The sequence below is a fragment of the Lutjanus erythropterus genome, chromosome 12 (genome assembly GCF_056507025.1).
Source record: "Lutjanus erythropterus isolate fLutEry1 chromosome 12, fLutEry1.hap2, whole genome shotgun sequence".
NCBI lineage: Eukaryota > Metazoa > Chordata > Actinopteri > Lutjaniformes > Lutjanidae > Lutjanus > Lutjanus erythropterus.
In genome coordinates this window covers 35,405,402-35,421,981 of record NC_139328.1, presented here as the reverse complement: position 1 = coordinate 35,421,981, position 16,580 = coordinate 35,405,402, and the positions used below count along the sequence as shown (strand labels likewise).

The 16,580-nt window shown below is 42.6% G+C and overlaps 10 non-coding genes across 10 annotated transcripts; all 10 read right to left on the bottom strand.

The window, feature by feature from the left end:
• Window positions 1-207: 207 nt before the first annotated feature.
• Window positions 208-279, bottom strand: trnaq-cug (transfer RNA glutamine (anticodon CUG)). The gene has a single exon. It is a non-coding gene; the product is annotated as a tRNA-Gln (tRNA).
• A 634-nt stretch (window positions 280-913) lies between these two features.
• On the bottom strand, window positions 914-996 carry trnal-cag (transfer RNA leucine (anticodon CAG)). Its single transcript has one exon. It is a non-coding gene; the product is annotated as a tRNA-Leu (tRNA).
• A 683-nt stretch (window positions 997-1,679) lies between these two features.
• On the bottom strand, window positions 1,680-1,751 carry trnaq-cug (transfer RNA glutamine (anticodon CUG)). The gene has a single exon. It is a non-coding gene; the product is annotated as a tRNA-Gln (tRNA).
• Window positions 1,752-2,385: 634 nt separating this feature from the next.
• trnal-cag (transfer RNA leucine (anticodon CAG)) lies at window positions 2,386-2,468 on the bottom strand. Its single transcript has one exon. It is a non-coding gene; the product is annotated as a tRNA-Leu (tRNA).
• A 683-nt stretch (window positions 2,469-3,151) lies between these two features.
• On the bottom strand, window positions 3,152-3,223 carry trnaq-cug (transfer RNA glutamine (anticodon CUG)). Its single transcript has one exon. It is a non-coding gene; the product is annotated as a tRNA-Gln (tRNA).
• A 634-nt stretch (window positions 3,224-3,857) lies between these two features.
• trnal-cag (transfer RNA leucine (anticodon CAG)) lies at window positions 3,858-3,940 on the bottom strand. Its single transcript has one exon. It is a non-coding gene; the product is annotated as a tRNA-Leu (tRNA).
• A 684-nt stretch (window positions 3,941-4,624) lies between these two features.
• trnaq-cug (transfer RNA glutamine (anticodon CUG)) lies at window positions 4,625-4,696 on the bottom strand. The gene has a single exon. It is a non-coding gene; the product is annotated as a tRNA-Gln (tRNA).
• A 634-nt stretch (window positions 4,697-5,330) lies between these two features.
• On the bottom strand, window positions 5,331-5,413 carry trnal-cag (transfer RNA leucine (anticodon CAG)). The gene has a single exon. It is a non-coding gene; the product is annotated as a tRNA-Leu (tRNA).
• Window positions 5,414-6,097: 684 nt separating this feature from the next.
• On the bottom strand, window positions 6,098-6,169 carry trnaq-cug (transfer RNA glutamine (anticodon CUG)). The gene has a single exon. It is a non-coding gene; the product is annotated as a tRNA-Gln (tRNA).
• Window positions 6,170-6,803: 634 nt separating this feature from the next.
• trnal-cag (transfer RNA leucine (anticodon CAG)) lies at window positions 6,804-6,886 on the bottom strand. Its single transcript has one exon. It is a non-coding gene; the product is annotated as a tRNA-Leu (tRNA).
• Window positions 6,887-16,580: the final 9,694 nt, after the last annotated feature.

Here is a 16,580-nt window from a genome sequence, read left to right as displayed (position 1 = left end):
TGAAGGAATAAGACGAAACCCTAATCAGGCGACCATCAAGTCACTCACGGCTTCCAACCCTGTCAGCACAATCACGTTACAGGTCTTTCAGGTGGACATCATGACCAAGGGACCACTGGGTTTTTTGAGGCCTCACAGCTGTACCTCAATAAATATTGCTCCATCACCCCTCATCTCCCTGCCCGACAGCGGAGGAGGTCACGTAACAGGTCCCACCGAGATTTGAACTCGGATCGCTGGATTCAGAGTCCAGAGTGCTAACCATTACACCATGGAACCACTGCTAAGACTCGCGGCGACCGTTGTAGAACACTTTCTTGCGCGATTATGGCACGGAAAACACGCAAATCGCTGCCACCTGGAAAATGTCAAAAGGCTTTTGGGTGGGGGGAATGTTGTTGGTGCAGTTTTTAGGCCTCAAAAAAGGCACCTGACACTGTCAAGCATGACATCCTGCTGTCCAAATTAACCAAGTTTATTTTCCCTTCTCAAGCAAAAACGTGGTTTGATTCTTATTTATGAAATAGGAGTCAGCAGGTCGCCACTCAATCATATTAAATCCGAATGTTGTCAAAGTAAAAGGGGCAAACCACAGGGATCCCCGCTTGGACCTTATGCTGTTCAGCCTAGACATTACTGACATCTCTGAGAGCTGCATAGGGGGTGGGTAACGCATGTATGCTGACGATACTGTCATTTTCGTGGCAGCAAAAACACCTTCCGTTACTGTCGCCAAACTAAGAGCCGGAGGCCGGCTACTAAGTTGAACGAGTACGCCGGAAAGCAGAGTTAGACATACAGTCGGTGTCTCACTGTATTTTTCCTGACGCCCGTCCCCTAACACACAGAGGGTTGTTCGCTTTACTTTGCCAGTATCATGTTACAGGAAATGGCAACAGTGGAAGAAGAGAGCTGTCAGGAGTGGGATTCGAACCCACGCCTCCAGTGGAGACTGCGACCTGAACGCAGCGCCTTGGACCGCTCGGCCATCCTGACTGCGTAAAGCTCCGCTTCAGTGGAAAAGTGCAGAAATATCAGCGAGTACATTAAATATTTTACCACATAGGAGGCCATAGTAACAATGCTGTCATATATCATGGCTCAGTTTTTGCCCCAAACGCAGTGTCATCCAGTAAGTAGCTGGCCATGCATCTAAGCGCACGTTCCTGGTAGACTACTTTGTAACATTAATGCCACATTCCTGCTGCTTATCTCGCAAGTCTTTGCCAATCCATAGCCACACAGGGGTCTCGCTGGAACTATTACACAACACTGCACATTTGACTCACGATGCGTTTATGCGGGGCATTTGGCCCACTAGGTCGTCTACAGCCAGTGACTTTGTGAAAACTCAACCTTTACTGCTTGGAAATGTAATCAGCTCATTTATCCTATGCCACATGTTTAACTTGCTCTTTGGCTCGGGCTCTGACTTGAAGGTGTGTTCAAATCTCAGCAAAAGCTCATTTTTATGAAGGAATAAGACGAAACCCTAATCAGGCGACCATCAAGTCACTCACGGCTTCCAACCCTGTCAGCACAATCACGTTACAGGTCTTTCAGGTGGACATCATGACCAAGGGACCACTGGGTTTTTTGAGGCCTCACAGCTGTACCTCAATAAATATTGCTCCACCACCCCTCATCTCCCTGCCCGACAGCGGAGGAGGTCACGTAACAGGTCCCACCGAGATTTGAACTCGGATCGCTGGATTCAGAGTCCAGAGTGCTAACCATTACACCATGGAACCACTGCGCAGACTCGCGGCGACCGTTGTAGAACACTTTCTTGCGCGATTATGGCACGGAAAACACGCAAATCGCTGCCACCTGGAAAATGTCAAAAGGCTTTTGGGTGGGGGGAATGTTGTTGGTGCAGTTTTTAGGCCTCAAAAAAGGCACCTGACACTGTCAAGCATGACATCCTGCTGTCCAAATTAACCAAGTTTATTTTCCCTTCTCAAGCAAAAACGTGGTTTGATTCTTATTTATGAAATAGGAGTCAGCAGGTCGCCACTCAATCATATTAAATCCGAATGTTGTCAAAGTAAAAGGGGCAAACCACAGGGATCCCCGCTTGGACCTTATGCTGTTCAGCCTAGACATTACTGACATCTCTGAGAGCTGCATAGGGGGTGGGTAACGCATGTATGCTGACGATACTGTCATTTTCGTGGCAGCAAAAACACCTTCCGTTACTGTCGCCAAACTAAGAGCCGGAGGCCGGCTACTAAGTTGAACGAGTACGCCGGAAAGCAGAGTTAGACATACAGTCGGTGTCTCACTGTATTTTTCCTGACGCCCGTCCCCTAACACACAGAGGGTTGTTCGCTTTACTTTGCCAGTATCATGTTACAGGAAATGGCAACAGTGGAAGAAGAGAGCTGTCAGGAGTGGGATTCGAACCCACGCCTCCAGTGGAGACTGCGACCTGAACGCAGCGCCTTGGACCGCTCGGCCATCCTGACTGCGTAAAGCTCCGCTTCAGTGGAAAAGTGCAGAAATATCAGCGAGTACATTAAATATTTTACCACATAGGAGGCCATAGTAACAATGCTGTCATATATCATGGCTCAGTTTTTGCCCCAAACGCAGTGTCATCCAGTAAGTAGCTGGCCATGCATCTAAGCGCACGTTCCTGGTAGACTACTTTGTAACATTAATGCCACATTCCTGCTGCTTATCTCGCAAGTCTTTGCCAATCCATAGCCACACAGGGGTCTCGCTGGAACTATTACACAACACTGCACATTTGACTCACGATGCGTTTATGCGGGGCATTTGGCCCACTAGGTCGTCTACAGCCAGTGACTTTGTGAAAACTCAACCTTTACTGCTTGGAAATGTAATCAGCTCATTTATCCTATGCCACATGTTTAACTTGCTCTTTGGCTCGGGCTCTGATTTGAAGGTGTGTTCAAATCTCAGCAAAAGCTCATTTTTATGAAGGAATAAGACGAAACCCTAATCAGGCGACCATCAAGTCACTCACGGCTTCCAACCCTGTCAGCACAATCACGTTACAGGTCTTTCAGGTGGACATCATGACCAAGGGACCACTGGGTTTTTTGAGGCCTCACAGCTGTACCTCAATAAATATTGCTCCATCACCCCTCATCTCCCTGCCCGACAGCGGAGGAGGTCACGTAACAGGTCCCACCGAGATTTGAACTCGGATCGCTGGATTCAGAGTCCAGAGTGCTAACCATTACACCATGGAACCACTGCTAAGACTCGCGGCGACCGTTGTAGAACACTTTCTTGCGCGATTATGGCACGGAAAACACGCAAATCGCTGCCACCTGGAAAATGTCAAAAGGCTTTTGGGTGGGGGGAATGTTGTTGGTGCAGTTTTTAGGCCTCAAAAAAGGCACCTGACACTGTCAAGCATGACATCCTGCTGTCCAAATTAACCAAGTTTATTTTCCCTTCTCAAGCAAAAACGTGGTTTGATTCTTATTTATGAAATAGGAGTCAGCAGGTCGCCACTCAATCATATTAAATCCGAATGTTGTCAAAGTAAAAGGGGCAAACCACAGGGATCCCCGCTTGGACCTTATGCTGTTCAGCCTAGACATTACTGACATCTCTGAGAGCTGCATAGGGGGTGGGTAACGCATGTATGCTGACGATACTGTCATTTTCGTGGCAGCAAAAACACCTTCCGTTACTGTCGCCAAACTAAGAGCCGGAGGCCGGCTACTAAGTTGAACGAGTACGCCGGAAAGCAGAGTTAGACATACAGTCGGTGTCTCACTGTATTTTTCCTGACGCCCGTCCCCTAACACACAGAGGGTTGTTCGCTTTACTTTGCCAGTATCATGTTACAGGAAATGGCAACAGTGGAAGAAGAGAGCTGTCAGGAGTGGGATTCGAACCCACGCCTCCAGTGGAGACTGCGACCTGAACGCAGCGCCTTGGACCGCTCGGCCATCCTGACTGCGTAAAGCTCCGCTTCAGTGGAAAAGTGCAGAAATATCAGCGAGTACATTAAATATTTTACCACATAGGAGGCCATAGTAACAATGCTGTCATATATCATGGCTCAGTTTTTGCCCCAAACGCAGTGTCATCCAGTAAGTAGCTGGCCATGCATCTAAGCGCACGTTCCTGGTAGACTACTTTGTAACATTAATGCCACATTCCTGCTGCTTATCTCGCAAGTCTTTGCCAATCCATAGCCACACAGGGGTCTCGCTGGAACTATTACACAACACTGCACATTTGACTCACGATGCGTTTATGCGGGGCATTTGGCCCACTAGGTCGTCTACAGCCAGTGACTTTGTGAAAACTCAACCTTTACTGCTTGGAAATGTAATCAGCTCATTTATCCTATGCCACATGTTTAACTTGCTCTTTGGCTCGGGCTCTGACTTGAAGGTGTGTTCAAATCTCAGCAAAAGCTCATTTTTATGAAGGAATAAGACGAAAACCCTAATCAGGCGACCATCAAGTCACTCACGGCTTCCAACCCTGTCAGCACAATCACGTTACAGGTCTTTCAGGTGGACATCATGACCAAGGGACCACTGGGTTTTTTGAGGCCTCACAGCTGTACCTCAATAAATATTGCTCCACCACCCCTCATCTCCCTGCCCGACAGCGGAGGAGGTCACGTAACAGGTCCCACCGAGATTTGAACTCGGATCGCTGGATTCAGAGTCCAGAGTGCTAACCATTACACCATGGAACCACTGCGAAGACTCGCGGCGACCGTTGTAGAACACTTTCTTGCGCGATTATGGCACGGAAAACACGCAAATCGCTGCCACCTGGAAAATGTCAAAAGGCTTTTGGGTGGGGGGAATGTTGTTGGTGCAGTTTTTAGGCCTCAAAAAAGGCACCTGACACTGTCAAGCATGACATCCTGCTGTCCAAATTAACCAAGTTTATTTTCCCTTCTCAAGCAAAAACGTGGTTTGATTCTTATTTATGAAATAGGAGTCAGCAGGTCGCCACTCAATCATATTAAATCCGAATGTTGTCAAAGTAAAAGGGGCAAACCACAGGGATCCCCGCTTGGACCTTATGCTGTTCAGCCTAGACATTACTGACATCTCTGAGAGCTGCATAGGGGGTGGGTAACGCATGTATGCTGACGATACTGTCATTTTCGTGGCAGCAAAAACACCTTACGTTACTGTCGCCAAACTAAGAGCCGGAGGCCGGCTACTAAGTTGAACGAGTACGCCGGAAAGCAGAGTTAGACATACAGTCGGTGTCTCACTGTATTTTTCCTGACGCCCGTCCCCTAACACACAGAGGGTTGTTCGCTTTACTTTGCCAGTATCATGTTACAGGAAATGGCAACAGTGGAAGAAGAGAGCTGTCAGGAGTGGGATTCGAACCCACGCCTCCAGTGGAGACTGCGACCTGAACGCAGCGCCTTGGACCGCTCGGCCATCCTGACTGCGTAAAGCTCCGCTTCAGTGGAAAAGTGCAGAAATATCAGCGAGTACATTAAATATTTTACCACATAGGAGGCCATAGTAACAATGCTGTCATATATCATGGCTCAGTTTTTGCCCCAAACGCAGTGTCATCCAGTAAGTAGCTGGCCATGCATCTAAGCGCACGTTCCTGGTAGACTACTTTGTAACATTAATGCCACATTCCTGCTGCTTATCTCGCAAGTCTTTGCCAATCCATAGCCACACAGGGGTCTCGCTGGAACTATTACACAACACTGCACATTTGACTCACGATGCGTTTATGCGGGGCATTTGGCCCACTAGGTCGTCTACAGCCAGTGACTTTGTGAAAACTCAACCTTTACTGCTTGGAAATGTAATCAGCTCATTTATCCTATGCCACATGTTTAACTTGCTCTTTGGCTCGGGCTCTGACTTGAAGGTGTGTTCAAATCTCAGCAAAAGCTCATTTTTATGAAGGAATAAGACGAAAACCCTAATCAGGCGACCATCAAGTCACTCACGGCTTCCAACCCTGTCAGCACAATCACGTTACAGGTCTTTCAGGTGGACATCATGACCAAGGGACCACTGGGTTTTTTGAGGCCTCACAGCTGTACCTCAATAAATATTGCTCCACCACCCCTCATCTCCCTGCCCGACAGCGGAGGAGGTCACGTAACAGGTCCCACCGAGATTTGAACTCGGATCGCTGGATTCAGAGTCCAGAGTGCTAACCATTACACCATGGAACCACTGCCAAGACTCGCGGCGACCGTTGTAGAACACTTTCTTGCGCGATTATGGCACGGAAAACACGCAAATCGCTGCCACCTGGAAAATGTCAAAAGGCTTTTGGGTGGGGATAATGTTGTGGGTGGAGTTTTTAGGCCTCAAAAAAGGCACCTGACACTGTCAAGCATGACATCCTGCTGTCCAAATTAACCAAGTTTATTTTCCCTTCTCAAGCAAAAACGTGGTTTGATTCTTATTTATGAAATAGGAGTCAGCAGGTCGCCACTCAATCATATTAAATCCGAATGTTGTCAAAGTAAAAGGGGCAAACCACAGGGATCCCCGCTTGGACCTTATGCTGTTCAGCCTAGACATTACTGACATCTCTGAGAGCTGCATAGGGGGTGGGTAACGCATGTATGCTGACGATACTGTCATTTTCGTGGCAGCAAAAACACCTTCCGTTACTGTCGCCAAACTAAGAGCCGGAGGCCGGCTACTAAGTTGAACGAGTACGCCGGAAAGCAGAGTTAGACATACAGTCGGTGTCTCACTGTATTTTTCCTGACGCCCGTCCCCTAACACACAGAGGGTTGTTCGCTTTACTTTGCCAGTATCATGTTACAGGAAATGGCAACAGTGGAAGAAGAGAGCTGTCAGGAGTGGGATTCGAACCCACGCCTCCAGTGGAGACTGCGACCTGAACGCAGCGCCTTGGACCGCTCGGCCATCCTGACTGCGTAAAGCTCCGCTTCAGTGGAAAAGTGCAGAAATATCAGCGAGTACATTAAATATTTTACCACATAGGAGGCCATAGTAACAATGCTGTCATATATCATGGCTCAGTTTTTGCCCCAAACGCAGTGTCATCCAGTAAGTAGCTGGCCATGCATCTAAGCGCACGTTCCTGGTAGACTACTTTGTAACATTAATGCCACATTCCTGCTGCTTATCTCGCAAGTCTTTGCCAATCCATAGCCACACAGGGGTCTCGCTGGAACTATTACACAACACTGCACATTTGACTCACGATGCGTTATGCGGGGCATTTGGCCCACTAGGTCGTCTACAGCCAGTGACTTTGTGAAAACTCAACCTTTACTGCTTGGAAATGTAATCAGCTCATTTATCCTATGCCACATGTTTAACTTGCTCTTTGGCTCGGGCTCTGACTTGAAGGTGTGTTCAAATCTCAGCAAAAGCTCATTTTTATGAAGGAATAAGACACAACCCTAATCAGGCAACCATCCCTCCAGAAAATGATTTACAGAAAATTGTTGACCAAGTTTTTGTGTTAGGTACTTTGTTTATTTGTTAAATACATGAATGACCGGTCCTCTAGCGCCAGCATCAGGTGAAACTTTTAAATTAGAATTAATTTATCTTGAAAAGTTTTCTTCCAAATCTTTTCAAATTTTCTGACAACATTAATGACCACAAGAGTATGAACCTTAATGGTTTTGGTGATGATATAACCTTTCCTGCAGCACCACTATCAGGTTAAACTTTCAGTTTTAGAGTTAGTGTATCTTTTCTAATTTGGGGTGCACATTCATGACTCTCACAGAATGAACCATATTGATTTATGCTGGTGACCCCCCCCCCCCCCCCCTTTCCTCTCATAAACATAACATTTATTTACTTATTTTTATCTCCTTTTTTTGTAACATATTTGTGGTTAGTCACAATAAATTCTCACTCACCCCTCCTTGGGACTGGCAGTGGCAGAGTTAAAGAGGTTTTTTTTTAGTTTTTTGGGGTTTTCTGGGTGTGTGTGAGGGGTTTTACATGTTTGAAAATTCACCCATTTGTGAAATAGAAAATCATAATGAGAACATCAGTCAGACAGTCAGAACATGGAACAGTTCTTTATGCGCACAGTCAAGCTTCTAGGATGTACAGAGAGTGTGTTCATGCTCCTTGCAGACATATTTCTTGCATAGCAAACAGGTCATGCTAGTCTTAGAATCATTTCGGGTGGGACAAACCTGACACCTGCCAATATTGCCCCCCCCCCCATGTCATGTATCAACTCAAAAGTATCAACTCTGCACCTGCAGGTATGGGGATGTTAGGTCACACATGGGTCACACACACACAGACAAGTTTTACACAGCTAAAACAGCTCGGGGTCAAATTGACCCCAGAGGAACACCGATGTGTGCAATATGTGTTCAGCACGTTGAAAAAATATCATCATGATGATACGTAATCTATTGTACCCATCAAATTAGGAAAAGTCGTGAAATATGAAGCAAAAAAAAAGTCACTATTATTTTTTGAATGATAAACATTGAATGGGGTCAAATTGACCCCAAGGATAAGATGAGGGTTAATATATTTTTGACATATTTTTGTGTTTTTACTGTAGTTAATAATTGTAGTAGTAGTTGTTCTGTAAATAATGTGTTGTTATATATGTTATATACCACCGCGTTTTTCGTCATTCCATAACTTCAGCATACTTCAACCGATTTGAACCATTCAAAGTTTTCCTTATTCAGCTTCATTAGGACATTCACAGAAACTTTCAGATCTTCCATAACATTCAAACTTTCCGAAATGTTCAACTTTAAAATTCCCATTCCTATTAAACCCCATTCAAAAAAAACTTTGGCACCTAACTAGTTCCACAAACTTCAACCGATTCAAACCATTTCAAGTCAAAACGTTCAGCTGAATTAGGACACGCCAGCTATGTCGTTTCAAAGCCGTAACAGTCATACTTTCCCAGATATTCCAGGTTTTTTCTGGACAGTTTTCCCATTGAAAATAAATTTCGGAATCTTCAGAAATCTCAAAATTTTACCTTTTTTCAAACGTTAACTAGTGATTCATACTTTCAGCTAGAAACTCCATTCAAACTGGAAAATATTCAACATTTTGCTGACTTTTTAGATTTGTTTCAACTTTTTAATCCCATTCAAACTTTAAAAATTATTCACCATTTTCTGAAACCTGGTTATAATGGAAGTCAATGAGAAAATCCTTCAAACTCATTCAACTTCACCCTGTCGCCATGAATTCATACATTCACGTAGAAACTCCATTCCAACTCTCAAACGCTTACAATGGGATTTCTCCCATGGAATAATTTAAAGGACAAATATAAGGTAATATGCCTGTTTCTCTGCTTGGTATTATCCTGAGAGCCTTTCTTAGAATACTTTTAAATTAATTACATAGCTTTTGTTTGCCAGGCCAATCAGTTTTACAGTGTAATATTTAATAACCTGTTTTCAGGAGCTACAAGACCCACCAACAGGCAAAGGGGTAGAGGCTGGGAGTGTGACCGCTGCCACCTGGCAGTGGTACAGTGAGATGGATGCTGCACTCCAGGGGCAGCACTCAATCAGTCCGCCCCTGGTTGTTGCAGCAAAACTCAATGCCACTACAGGTGGTGTGGTGAGTGCTTCGGCCTCTACCCCTTCTGCAGGAGAGGGCAGGGCCAGGCAGAGCAGGAAGAGGTCAAGGGAGAGTGAGCAAGCAGAGAAGGAAGAAGAGAGGGAGAGAGAGGCACTGGCCAGAGAGGTGGAGGAGAGAGAGAGGGCAGCAACATCCAGAGTGGAGCGCTATTTGTGTCTGTTTGAGAAGCTTGTGGACAAAGTTTAAATAGTTATTGTTGTTTTAAAATGTTATGGTTTGTTAAAGTTGTTATTAAATTCTGTTATGTTTAATATTCAATTCATGGAATTCATTTTTGAAAGCAGTGGTGTATTGTGTATATTTACAACAAAACAAAAAATATTTTTTTTACAGTGATATACAGTAATTAATAGTGCAGTGCAGCTGAATTTAATTTAGCCAAAACCAGAAAAAGAACATTGCAACAAATGAATATACAACATATTTACAATTATTTACAGTCATGCAGCTGAATTTAAATTAGCCAGAAAAAGAACATTCAACACATTCAACATATATACACACACATCAATCTCATCTCTTATATATCTAATCTATACAGTATATATAATAACATCTAAATTATGTTTTAAATATTTTTAACTCCAGTGAACATGACTACATCTGGAGAGGGTTACTTTCTAGATGCACATGGCACCCATCAATGGCACCAGCAGCAAACTGAAAAGCATCATGGCCAGCAAGGTGAGCAAAGCCAGTCCCCACCTCCTCGCTCTGCTGTGGGGAAATGGACAACCCTGTGGAGGATAGTCATCATGTCCTCAATGACTTTGTGCACAATCCTGCACATTGTGGCGAGTGGCATGGCAAATATGTCTGCCATTACCCTGTAGGAGGTTCCACAGGCAAGCCAGTAGAGCGTGACGAGCTCCTCAACTTCATGGCTCCATCCATGTGCTTTTTCCCGGGGCAGTATCTGGAGCAGCATGGTGATGCTGTCCCTGGATAGCCTGAAAGCTGGTTTCAGCTCCGCTCCAGAAAAAAATGTGGCCAGCATAGGCACATTATTATTCATTTGTGTGTACCTCTGCAAGGGACTTTGGTCCTGTTAAAAAAAACTGTTAATTGTTGGTAAAAATTGTTGTTGTATTTGTGTTTTTACTATTTAATATTTATTAAATATTTATTTTATATTTATTAAACTGTGTTCTAAATATGAATTGTCTTTTTAAATTTGAAATGTCTGATATGAACTGTTAAGAATTAAAATTACATTTATGACCTGTTTGTTCAGGTGCTTGAGAACGTTAAGGTTCTGAGACAAGACTGTAGCTTACATGATTGCTGTATCACAGACATCAAACTACATCTTTTATACAACATTTAAAATGTCTACTGTTTTCCTGATGAGATTAAATTAAGCCAGCCTAAATGCATTTATTTAAGTATTTAACATGTATATGTTTTCATTACCATGTGTCAACATAACATAAGGTGATGCAGAAATGGCAGTAAAATGGTCAAGCATGTTAATTTATGCACAAATGAACCTTATTGATAAGGCATATTGTGAACTGGGCTGCAATGGTGTGTCATATTTAAAAATTGGGTCCCTAAAAAAAGTTTGAGAAACAATGGGTTAAACCATTTCAATATTAGTAACTTAGTGTTACAGCTCTACAGTGTCAGTCTCAGTAAGGTTATAGCCAGGGGTGGAAGTAATTAATTACAAATACTCAAATTACTGTAATTAAGTAGTTTTTGGGGGTACTTGTACTTTTATGAGTAGATTTTTAAAGTCTGCATTTTTACTTGTACTTAAGTATTCATTATGCCATGTAATCTACTTAGTTACTTTTAAAATCATAGTTGAGTACTGAGTACAATTTGAATTCATATCCAGACCTTTTATCTGCATTTTTGTAGCCAATAAAGTGATTTGATAGCAAAAAAGCCAGTGAAAACCAGGACATATGGACAAAAAACAAAACAAACCCAAAAAAAAGTATATTTAATGACTGATGTTTAATTGATTTTTAATTAAGAATTTTACCAGTTAAAAATGCGTTCATGGATATTAAAACAATCGTTGTGGCAGTAACTGCACTTCATCTAGCTTTGTTTTGTCTGCTGGAAACATTTGCTGAATAAGAAACTAAAAACTTGAAATGAGAGAAAAAAAGACAGCCATTCAAAATTAGGGGAAAAAAACACTTGTTTTGTTTTCAAATCAATTATTAATGATTAATTGATTGTTAGTGTTTTAACTATTGGTAAAGCAAAATACAGAAAATTTAGAGCCTCTGGAGAGGTGATGGTGACATCATCAGTCAAAAGTTACTAATAGTCTGAGTAGTTTTTTTTTTTGACAAATACTTTGTACTTTTACTTAAGTATTTTTCTAACACCAGTACTTTTACTTGTAATTCAGTAATATTTTAGCAATGTAATAGTTTTTTTAATGTAATCTGTTTTTGAAAGGTGTTTGTCCAGCAAGTATAACCCAGTACATTTCAACATCACTACAAACCACAGCTGATAAAATATTAATCAACATCTCTAAATAAAATGTTTAATATAGGGGTACTAAGTAAACTGTCAAATTCTATGTAAATTGGTAGATAGCCTGAAAAAAAAGCTCAATGACTAGACAAACGTACAGTGCCAGAGAGACATGCCAATAAGGCACGCCTCCTCTCCATCCTCCTCCGCATCGTAGCTCGTCTCATACAGATCCGCCTCCTCAGTTCAGCAGCCTCCTCTTCAGCTGCTTGGTACAATGACCCCATGGTGATAGCTGTCAGAATCTGATCCATATTATTTTATTGTTTTTCACCGTCTGAAATCTCAACTTAACGCCACTACTAGAATCACAGCCCTCCACAAATGGTATCCCGCCACTGGCACTTTATATATAGGCCACAAATCCGTGAAAATAAATATTAATATTTTATTATATAATGAAAACCAAAAGATACAGGGTTGTTTCATATCATATTTCATTTTATTTCAAATATATATTAATGGTGAAAATAAGCGGAAGTGGCTAAGCCAAACCGAGCTGAGATGGTGACGTCATCAAGTACACTGCCGTCCCAATTGCAGAATGACCGTCCTGCGTCCTCCCGTCCCAAGAGACTGTACTCCCAGGTCGAACTTGCTAAGTCCAAACTGACAAGTCCGTAAGTCCGAACTTGGCGTACTTGGTATTGAGAAACAGCTAAACTGTTTTTAATTCAGTTTGACATTTTTTGAGAAGAAAAAGCCTCTGTCATTGTGTTTAGCTACTAAAATACTAAAATGCTACTAAAATGACCGACAACACAAACTACTGGATGCAATTTTCCAGCCTAAAGGTCAGTTACACAGATCATATTCAGTGTTATTGCAGACCGCTCAATTAATTGAGGAACATGACATGGAGGATGACATGGAGGAAGATGAGGGCTTCTCCGATCTCACGGACGACCCCACAATGCTGGACCTGGAAGGTCTTCAGGCTCCAGTCTCCTCAGCCCCCTCCAGCATTGCCACCATGGCTCCCTCCACGTCAACCATGGTTCCCAGCAGATTCACCCTGGTTCCTGGCACATCTGCAGTGACAACCACCACAACTACCATCGCTCCTGGTATGGCTGAACAAGTCATTGAAATCTTATCTAATGCAATATTACAATATCTAAACTGTAGATGCTGCATTTTTTTATTGAAAAATAGACAAAACTCCAGTTGGTGAAGTGCATTTTCATTAGACTGTGCTTCATTCACCCAAACCCAGTCAGGAAAGGGAAAGGGGCAGATTCAAGGTCCCTAATTTTGAGGGATTACCGGAAGATCGGTACAGAGATTCAGCTGGTTGAGGTAAACCAGAACACCCTCATCCAGTGGCACAACAACAGGCAGAAGAATCAGGAGCTCTCTGTGCTGCTCCAGGGCTCCTCAGTGCCAACAGACCTCCCTGAGTCTGCAGAGCCCCTTCAGGAAGCAAGAGTGCTCCCTTCTCATCCAACACCGGCACAACAGGAGCATCAGTACCAGCTGCCAGAGAGTACAGCAGGCCAGGCGCAACAGAGGAAGACAGCCTCAAGTCAGCTTCCACGTCCCATCATGCCAAGAGGCCTTACAGGCGATCTGTGGAGGCAAATACATGTAAAAAGTGTGGCCAGTTCTGTACAGCTGACACTGGCCACAGCCAGTAACGTGGAAGGGTCTGTTGCCCACAGTCAGAATCTCTCTCCAAAGATGAGTGGTTGGAGGAAATGAGAAAGAGGTCTGACAAATTATGATGTGTAATATACTGTAAATAGTTAATAATTGTAGTAGTAGTTGTTCTGTTAATAAGGTGTTGTTATATATGTTATTCTGGAGGGATGTTATAAATGACACAGATGGTCAGTTAGTTTGTAAGGGAACTTTAATGTTCCTAGAAAATGGATGCCAACATTTTTGTGTGTGTGTTTCAGTGGTCCTTACAGATGTCCAGCGGCTGTTGGCGATTAAAGAAGAGGTTCCACCTGAGTGGAGCCCCAACCTGGATCAGGAGGACCCACAGCTCCTGCAGATAAAGGAGGAACAGGAGGAACTCTGGACCAGTCAGGAGGGAGAGCTGCTTGATGGGCTGCAGGAGGCTGATATCATCAGGTTCCCATCCACTGCTGCTTTTTGACAGATTGTTTAAAACAGTGTAAACAATAATAATTATCATCATCATCATAACAACAACAATAATAATCATAATAATAATAATAACGACACAACAGGTGATTGTTTTAGGAAAGCAGTGATTTCAATAATGAATTTAATACTACTAATATTAATATTTAATACCACTAATAATATCAATAACAAAGAAATTGTTTATATAAATAAGTATATTTTCACAAGACATATATTAGCATATAAAAAGAGGAGGAAAAACAATTAGCATTCTTGTAAGATACAGCAAAAAACTTCAGAAACTATTATTTCTTTGTATTTATCATTATTGCCTAATTATCTACAAAATAAACTCATGGGGAAGCCCATTCATAACCAAACGCTCACAGTTCTGGTAGTGATGTCCAAATAGGGTAATGTGCGTCACCTACCTCACAGACGCGGCGCTCCTTCAGCAGTTCACCGGTTCAAATCCCGTCCCCAACATGTGATATAGGTCAGGGGTTTCCTATTTGTATTCAGGTAGCTAAAAATGCATAGATATGAAATTTTTCGTTTTTTTCTCTTTTTTTCCCCTTTTCTCTCTTTTCTTCTTTCTTTCCTTCTTTCCCCTCCTCCCCCCTTCTTCCCCCTCTTTGACAGACTACTCACTCTGTCGGTTATCCTCCTACCACTGAGACGGAACTTCATGAAGAGAGAAAAATTCCATCCACTCTTACTGGAGATGCCACAACAACCACGAGCTCTGACAGATTACCCTCCAAAGTTGATTCCGGCTGAAACAACATGCAAGTTTTGTTCAGGAAATTTTGCACATCACAGACAGAGCCAGGATAGTCGGCATGAATGGTGTTCTCCAAACTAAGTGAAATACATGCTTTGATTAACCCCATACAGCTGATTTAATGTCCTAATTTATATCTTCACGTCCATGACAGACATCTCCACTTACAATAGAAGGTGTGCTGAGTGTCACATGATCCACTGTTAGCAGGACTGGACAGGTGGTCTGCATAATTTCAATGACCATGTCATTTTGATACTGCACCTTTGCCTTCACCTAAGGAACAATCCTCAGGTGTGAACAACACAAGGTGTTATGGCCCTCATGTATTCCATATAACCCAAGAAAGCTTCTTCTTCTCTGCTAGTACGGTGACACTACTCAAAATTGAATGCAGACTGTATCACGTAGGAAATCTAGTTGACCATTTTTTACGTAAATACATCACCAGGTACACTGATTGCAGGGAATGCTGTTAGTACCGATGTTTTTCCAGCTTTCATACCTTAATTTCAAACCTTTTCCTATCGATTTTTTGACCATATAATCCAGTGTCCCTGTCTATATAGACATCAGCTCTTTGGAGACTCTGTACAAAATGAGTTTTCCAGCCACTGACTTTAATTTTTCAGGCATTCAGCCAATTAAGTATTGGGAATTGACTTTTATTTTATATCAATCCAAATCACACTTACAGAATTATTTGGAGACATAAACAATTGCGATACATTATGATTTCTCTTATTATTTTTATTATATTTTTACTCTTTGCATGTTGTCACTTCCTTCTTAAAAACTCCAAAGCACTCTAAAGTACTCCCCAGGCTCCTGTACAAGTACGTCCAGAGAGCACATGTATCCCTGGTTAGGAAACAGTGATGTTAAGCACTTTAAGAAACTGTAATTTGATCATACATGATATATGATTTCTTTAAAAACGCCATTTTCCTTCCTTCAGAAATCCTCTCTCTCATTTCACTGTCAGGATTTGGAGGCCAGCAGTACATACTACTCCTGAGGTTACACACAGAGAAACTTGTATATTTGGTCATGTTTCTTTAAACTCTACATTTGCTTCGGTCACATTCCTAAAAAATGAAAATCCGTCTGGTAGTTCAGATGGGCACAGTTTGAAGATGCTGTGTTGGCATTTTTGAAGAACCTTTGTTGAAGCAGCAGCATTTAATTACTTTTTGATAAAAAATGCAGTGGTGGACTTCATAATTTGTCCATGCTTGCAATGTATGAAAGTTTCTCCTGATTTTTCTACATTTTGATGCATTTTAAAGCTGTAGTAGATGTTGCCACTTCCTTCTCAAATACTCCAAAGTACTCCCCTGGCTCCCCTCTACATTTCCTTTGGCCGCATTCATATGAATGCCACCTTGGGGAAATTAGGTTCTGTACTTCAGCCTACGTCATTTTGGACTTGACTCGATTGCTGTGCAAAGTTTGGTGTATTTTTATGCTTGGGAAGGCAGTTTTAGGAGGCAGAATAATTCAGAGCAAAACAAGAAGTTCTAGCAGCAGCTCCCCAGATCCTAACAATGGAGGCTGGATGCAGAGAGACAGACTTAAGAATCCAAGGCGCTCAAATTTGAAGGAAACACAGAGTCCAGGTGTCC